The sequence below is a fragment of the Blastomyces gilchristii genome (assembly GCF_000003855.2).
Source record: "Blastomyces gilchristii SLH14081 genomic scaffold supercont1.6, whole genome shotgun sequence".
Taxonomy (NCBI): Eukaryota; Fungi; Ascomycota; class Eurotiomycetes; order Onygenales; family Ajellomycetaceae; genus Blastomyces; species Blastomyces gilchristii.
The window spans coordinates 2,603,826-2,612,485 of NW_003101677.1; the positions used below are offsets into that span (position 1 = coordinate 2,603,826).

The 8,660-nt window shown below is 31.3% G+C and overlaps 1 pseudogene across 1 annotated transcript; it reads right to left on the reverse strand.

Annotated features, from left to right (window-relative positions):
• Window positions 1-220: 220 nt before the first annotated feature.
• Window positions 221-309, reverse strand: BDBG_16940 (annotated as a pseudogene). The gene has a single exon. The product of its transcript is annotated as a tRNA-OTHER (tRNA).
• Window positions 310-8,660: the final 8,351 nt, after the last annotated feature.

Here is an 8,660-nt window from a genome sequence, read left to right on the forward strand (position 1 = left end):
GCGTGATGTTAAATACAGGTCAAGTGTTGGTTATACAGGAGGAAATACAGGTGTTGAGACCACGCCAAGATAACAAGAACATAGGAAAATACAAAGAAGTGACAATTAGATACATGTTATAATAACTTTTCAGCCCAGGAACATAGAGCAATTCATTGAAGTGATTTGTACACCTCTGTATTTATTAGAAACCTGAGGTGCTTGAGTTCCGGATTTAATGTATCCCCTGCGGGTTTCGAACCCACGCGCCTTGATTTCCCACGCCAAGGCGCTACCGGGTGGCCGCATTAACCATTCGGCCACTGGGGTGTATTTATGAATTTGAACAGAAGCTAATCTTTTCTCTGTTTTATTAAGATATTTTCATAGTTGTCTTCTGAATCTTTCTTCAATATAATGTAATTGATATGAACAGGCACTGATTCATTTTTTGAATAAGAAGATACTAATCTTTCTCTTAAGTAAGAAGGTACATAGACTGATTAGTATTTGAAAGTGATATGTTCTGATCAGTTACAATTAATACACACTTCTTATTAGTGTTGATTAATAACTTCTTTGAAAGTAATCTCAGAGACTTAGAAGTCTGTTCAGACAGCAGAAACCCTTGTTTATGTAAAAACATTTGAGTTCACTCAATTCATATTATCTGCATTGTTATTCTTCAGCACAGATATATAAGTGACTGAGATGTAATGTCTTCTGCCACTATTCTGTATACTCTGAAGCTTGATGAGACAGTTATTCAATGTTCAGAGTTATATGCAGAAATCTTCATAAGTCTGGTCTTTATCTATGCTTATAAGAGTCTGTAAAAGTTTGAAACTGAGTGTCTTCTTAAGCATGCTAATCTTTATTCTATTCTCTCAAGATTGATCGTCTTCTTCTAGAATCTTGATATTGAAATCAGAGATAAATATTGTGAGAGAAGTATTTCTCTATCAGACACTCTGTAATCAATCTAATATCTTCTATTATATAGCAGTATCTTTGTAAGAATAAGTGCTCACAGGCGATTATTCGGGTGTTTGCAGCGTGGCGTGATATGTACTGTTAACTACTAGAAGTATTTGCAGTAGAAAGATAAATGTAGAGATCAAATGTATAATAGCATTTAAGCTGAGTTATAAATAGTATTCACAAACTCCAGTCTATATAGTTGTGTGTAGTCAAGAGCCACTAACTCTATTAGTTATATGAGAGATAAAAATAGGGATAAAGAATCTGTAAGAAGCAGGATTTCTTATATACTTCTTCCTCTCTAAGACTTCATCTGTGAAGCCTTTCACTGAGTGACTTTGTAGAATCAGCTCAGCACTGCAGTAATACTCACTAAAAACTCTTCATATCTATAAAAAAACCTCAGTGAGGAAAAATCCCTTGTTACTATGAAGAGAAAACACTCTGTTACTCAGTTTCTTATTCTATGAGATTCTTCTCTGACTATTATATAGATTTATCTCACATCTTTCATACAGAAGAATTTCAGTTGACTCTCAATTATTTTCACAAGATTCTTGTGTGATCATTACACAGATTCATCTCACAGATGAATTACTCTCTATGAGATCACTCTCATTAAAGAGAAGTATTTATAAGTTAATCTTTCACTCATTCTTACAAATCATTGTTCTTTGACACTGTAGAATTGTGAGAAATTTTCCATTCTTTTATTAACTCTGTAGAATTGTAGAATCAAAATATCTGCAGTCTGCAATCACTCTTTATAGTTATATAGAAAGATTCAGACCTGTAATTTATAATAACTTTTTATTTATTAAAATGATCTGACTGTTCTGCAGAATCACTCACAGTGTAAGTAAATCTCTCTAAAGTAGTATAAATATCTCAGATCTGTCTGTGAAATCTCATCTTCTTTTCTCTTTTTCTGTAACAGCTCTCATTCTTATAAACTATGAGTATTCTCATTCATCTGTGAAGTGTTTTCACTCAGATGATAGAGAGAGAGTATTTCTGACAATGTTTATATATTGATTCAAGAACTTCTCAAGAATAAAAATTTTTTCAATTTCAATATCTTTGTAAACAATGTCTGATCACTGCTGAGCTTCTTGTGAGCATCTCTGTGACTTCTCTGATCACTTTTTATCAGCTGATGAAGTAGAAATATTATTACTCATAATAGCATCTTCATCTCTCTCAGCTCTGTCACTGCACTCAATCTTCAGATCAGCAGTTAACTTCATATCTTTCTCAGATCAGCTTCTGACTTTAAGCAGCACAGTCTCACTCTTTGCTGTAAGTCTTCTCATAAGTAATTTCTTACAGACTCTAGTTAACAGTTCTTGCAAAGCTCTAAGTGTTGTCAGTGTCTTCTGCAGTCTCATAGATCTATGATCATTCTCTCTCTACCTGCACAATCTCTGATCAGGCATATGCAAATATGCCTAGGTTTTCTATCAATGATTCTCACACTGCAGTGCATTTCTGCAATCTCATTGTCAATGAAAGATGAGTCTCTGAGTATCTGTAAAATCCAGGTAATCAAGACAATGCAAATGCTATGAATTTGTAATAAGAGTTAATCTGAATAGATGAGCTCTCTCTCTGCATCTCAATTGTTTTCAGAGTGAATACTTCAGTATAACTGAGAGAGCAGATACAGCTTTATAAGAAATATCTGATTACATATATAGATAGTTAGTTCTCAAGACTCTGCTATAACTGTATACACTCTGATGTTCAGCTTCTCTGAAGTCTGTTCATTTCTGATAGTCTTTATATCAAATATAATAATTGTTTGTACTGCAGATATGATGCTCTCTACTTCTTTAAAGAGAGAAATTAATAGTTGCAGAGAAATTGAGTGTTAGGAGTATTAAGAATATAAGTGTAAGTTTTCTTTGTTTTTTCTTTATTAATCTCTAAATTGTGTTCACAGCCCTGTTTTGTTTTCTTGTTTTTTTTTTTTTTTTTTTTTTTTTTTAGCTTTAATGAGAGCATGATTTCTTCTTTTCTTTACATACACTGTAAACTGTTCATCTCAGTAGAAACTCATTATCTTGTAGACTAGAGTTTACAAATGACAGTGTTAATATCTTTATTATAATCAGATTCTTAGCAAAGATCACATCATTCTGACTTATCAGAATTCATAGTATGAAAGTCATGTCTCAGCTTTCACAGATATCTTATCTGCTCAGATGATTTTCAAGTAAACTTATTCATCTTGTCAGAATACTCTTATCACTGAATCTTGAATCAGAGCTTGTAATCTCACTTCTCTGAGTTAATAATCTTTTCAATCTGATATTCTCTTTCACTCTCTAGTGCTTTGTAAATAGAGTGATGAATCACAGAATTCTCTTCTAAGAATTCCTTATATTCATGAAGTAAAGAGATATGAAAAATATTATATATCTGTAACTCAGATAACAGTTTCAATCTATAGAACTATAAGCTAACTTTCTTCATAATCTTGTAAGACTCTATTCATAAGAGACTCAGCTTCTTACTAGATCTTTACATGATAATGTTTTCTAGACTTAGTCAGACTCTATCATCTTTCTTAAAACTCTTTATAATATACTTGAAGTCATAATATCTCTTCTGATACTCTTAAGTCTTTCTCAAGAATTCACAGACTTTCTCTTAAATATTCTGAATTCTCTCAGCCGGTTCAGAGACATTATCACACTCTATAGTATACTCTCATGAGTTCATCAAGATTATCTGCAGATGAGTCTCAGTGAGCATCTCAAAGAGAGTTTTATCTGTGCTGACATGCTTTGAGTTGTTATATACAAACTCTGTAAGTGATAATTAATATATTCAGTTATTCTGATTGTAATTAACAAAGCACTGCAGATACTGTTTCAATATACTTATCAGATATTCTGTCTGATCATCTGTCTGTTGATGAAAAGCTGTGCTTAGATCTCATAAGATCTTCAGTATAGTCATCAGATCAGATCAAAACTTCTCTGTGAAGATTGATTCTCTATCTGAGACAATGTTCACAGACAACTCATGTAATCAGATCACATTATAAATAAAGATATGAGTTAAATTCTTTAACTTCAAGTTCTTGTAAGTGAGTATAAAGTATGTTATCTTGATAAAGTAATTCACTATTATCAGTACACTGTCAAAGCAGACATTATATATATTCTTACTTTCAGAGAGACTTATAAGAGTGTTTATTTCTAGCTGTTTTCAAGCTTTCTGCAGAATGAGTAGAGAAGTAAGTTCTTTATATAATCTGAATCATACTATCTGTGAATTCTGATAAACAGTATAAGAATTCACTATCTTCTTTACAAGTTCTTGCATCTTCAGTCAGAAGTATTTTCTTATAAATAACTCATGAGTTCTAGTATCTGTAAAATAACCTATTAGAGAAGAGTCATGATACCTTTTAATAAGTTCTATATATAGAAACTCATTCATAGATACATAAATTCAGCCCTCTCTTTATAAGAGATTATTTAAGTCTCTTTAATTCTTTATTTCTGCAGAATTGATCTCTGCTGTGAGTAGTTTCTGAATATGCTGAGCATATTCATTCTTCAGTTGCAGTTCAGACAATCTAAATAGAAGATCTTATGAAGATTTATACTCTGTTTTTTCTTATATCAGATCTTTCATGATGCTTCTCAAAGCCAGTAAATTCTTCAGATTATAGATATTCTCTTCAAGAATTCTTGCAGAGATTCTCAGAGTGTTGATTCTCAGTGTTATAAAGAGTAGTTGTACAGGCTTCTTTTCTCTCTTCTTTCTCTTCTCTTATAAGGGATTGAAAGACTCTTCAGTTAATCTCTTTGTAACACTCAGTTCAAGCATTCTGTGAAGCTTTTCTGTCTTCTCTAGTCTCTCTGTGTCTGTTATTCTGGTCTTCTTAATATAGTCTGGCCTGTGAGAGAGTCTGTCTGCTAGATTCTTAGTTTCTTTGATATATTCTATCTTGAATCAGAACTCACTCAGTCTCTGAGCTCAGTGAATCTGTCATTATGAGAGTTTCTTAATTGAAGTAAGCTGTTATAAGCTGTTATGATCAGTTCTAACAGTAATCACTGTTGCAAGGTTCTCAAAGTAGTGATATCAGTAATGAAAGAATTTCACTATTATGAGAAGCTTCTGATCATGAATGTTATAGTTGATCTTCACAGATTGCATCTTCTGTGAGAAAAACATTACTGAAACTCAGTTCTTATTTGACTATAGTTGTAAGACTATTTCTGAAATTGTAAAGAAGAAGACATCTGTCTTCAATCTGATTATGAGTAAGAGATCAAAGTGAAACAGTATTACTGTATCTATGAATATCTGTTTCAATCTTACAAAGATCTTATGAGCTTCTGAGATAAGAAAGTTCTCACAGCTCTTTCTTCTTAATAATCTTTTCATTCTTTATTCACAGAATAACTTCTTCTTGTTTTCACTCTTCAGCATGTCTGTAAGAGTCAAGAAGATTCTTATGAATGCAAAGATAAACTGTCTATAGAAATTCACAAAGCTCAGAAAGATCTAAATCTCATAAATACTAGTTAGCTCTGATTATGATAGAATAGTCTCAACTTACAAAGGTTTCATCTGAATATCATCTGCAGTGATTACATATTCTAGAAAATTAATTCAATGAGCACTGAAGTTGCACTTCACAAGCTTAATATACAGTTCTGTCTTATCTAAGATCTTCAATATACTTTATACATGCTCAGTGTGTTCTTTCTTCTTCATAGAGTACATCAACATATTATTCAGTTATATTATCATGAAGACATTCAGATATGCATCAAGTGTTTTATTAATGAAAGACTGAAATGCTGTGAGAATATTAGTCCAATCAAAAGACATCACTAGATATTCAAACAATCTCAGTGCAGTTCTAAAGACAGTCTTTCATTTATTTTCAGACTGTATTCACAGCTGTGTATATATATTGATCACATTCAGTTGTTTGAATATGATAGCTTCTGTGAGATGATTAATCACATTCTCAATCAGACATAGGGAATAGTAACTCTTTATTATCTTGAAGTTCAGAGCACAGTAGTCTACATATAATCTGAGACCTTTATTCTTCTTCTTCATGAATATCACAGAGGCTTTCACAGAGGCCTGTGAAGATTGAATAAAGTCATTCTTCAGATTCTTCTTTATATAGACTTATAAGATCTCTGTTTCATAATGAGAGAGCTTATAGATTGATTCTCAGAAGAGTTTCTACTCTTCTATCAAATCTATTATCAGATTCTTCTCATAATGAGAAGAAAGCTCAGCTGTCTTTACTGAGCTGAATATCTTTGCAAGGTCTCAGTATTTCTCTGATATCTGAAGCTCAGTTTTCATGATCATGAAGTTCTCAGATATTTATAAAGTTATTATATAGATGAGCTTGTCTAGACTGACTGTGTGACCGTGTCTGAGACCAGAATCAAACTTTACAGTTATTATGTTGTCTAAAAGCATTACTTCTGATCATGATTTATATTCATCACATTGATTTCAAATCATGTTATTTTAAACATTAAAGGTCTCAGATTCACTTTTCAAATAAAAATCTAGTCTCAGATAAAGAGTATGTTTGAATTCTTAGTCATATTTTCATTCTGATCTCATTATTGAGAATGGTATTAAATGAGATCATGAAATCATTTCTCACTTATATAATATCATAATATAGTGCTTATTTGTTGAAAATTCAATAGAGAATATTATCAAATATCATTACTTTTCTGAACACAGATCATAATTTATATAATTTTAATTATGAAAAAAACATAAAATACAAAAAAAAACAAAAAATAAAAAACAAAAAAAAAAAGAGAAAGAAAGAGAAAGAAAAAAAAAAAAATAAAAGAAAAAGAAAAAAATAAAAAATAAAAATAAAAAAAAAATCAAGATCACAGAGCCACAGTATTCTCAAAATACTCACTTCTCAGAGTCTTTGCAATGTTTATCATCAACTGTGTATCTCTCACAGTGAGAATAACACAGCTGTAATGAGTTATTATCTTAATATCATCTAACAAATAATCAGTATATATCTATATAAATGTGAATAATTAGAAAATATACACTTAAAAAGTGTGGTCAGGATGAACTCTGCTGCCACTTGAATAACATTAAGAGTAGAATGCTGAAATTGATGAAGAGAATATTGATGATTCTCTTCATCAATTTCACAGATAAGACATATGAAGATAATCTTGAGAAATATAAGATTCTCTGACTTCTGGTAAAAATGAATCTCACAGAGAGACTCTATTTTCATCATATCAGAGACTGAGTATTATCAAAAAGCATTACTTCAATACACATGCACTTACTGCAGCAATTCACTCTCTGTGTATATGACTGAGAGTTGCAGCTTTCTCACACTGCATAGCTCTCTCTGAGATGCAGCTGTCAGTTTGCAACTCATGCAGTCTCTCAGTTCAGTACATGCTGTGTATATACATTCCTGCATACTGAGACTGTGTTGATCATTATAGTCTGATGTGATACTCACTTTTCACAGACCATGTTTCATTTGATTGAGAGAGAGAGAGGACGCGACTGCTGTTTATTTAAGAGAGAATGAGTAATTGAATCTATAGAAGATAATTTAATTTCTTCTGTATTTAAAATTTGATTAGTCTATACTCTTTAATTTGAGAATTTGTGAGAGTGTTTTAATAGTTTTCATATCAGCTTGGAATTAGTGATTGATTGAAGAAGAGAAAAGAGAGAAGAAAGAAATAAGAATAACTTATCTTTATAATATGAAAACAGAGAATTGCTATAATTATTTATTCTAGCAATAAAGATCTGTTTTCTGCATGTATCTCTGATACAGATTATATGATAACTGTATACAAAGAATATCAACAGTGCATATATTGAATGAAGATGATGTTGCTATGCAACACTGTAGCTGTTTCTGTATATCACTGAAAGATGTTAATATTTTCTTTGAGTCTCTTTATATTTGATAAGTCAGTAATATATTTCAATGCACTTTCTCTTTTATTATTATCATTATTATCATCATCATCATCATCATCATCACTATCATCATTATTATTATCATTATCATCATCATTATCATCATTATTATTATATCATTTCTGACTGTCTCTTCTGCCTTTATCTCTCTTTAACACTCACTGAAATTAATCATATCATTTCTCTTCAAATATTCTGCGGTCCTGCAGACTATCAAGGCGCGTGAGTGCTGTCACAGATTGAAGAAAGAGAAGAAGAAGATGTTCAAGTAAAAGAAGACAGATTACAAGACATGTTATAATGTCTTGAAGAGACTCTGTAAGAGAGCAGAATAATAACAATTTTAAGTAATACTTCTGATAGATTTAGACTGAACTAAGTATAGAAATAATGCAGATAATGCTGTCTGTAAGAGATTGAAAAAGAAGATAGTGAAGAGTCTCATATAGTAGTAGTAAGATCAGAAGAAGTTCTGAGAATGATTTAAGACTAAGATAAAGAGAGAGAGAGAGAAGAAGAGTGTTACTATAAATAAGCAGCAGCAGAAGAAGATTGAGAGAGTGTTAAAGTAGAAGATAAAGAAGTTAAAACTGATAAGTTTTTTATTAAAAGATAATGATTTTTAATAACACTTCTGTTCTCTAATTGATTAGCAGAAGCTGATAGAGAAGGAGGGAATTGAGATCTTGTTCAGATCTTGAATGCACTTC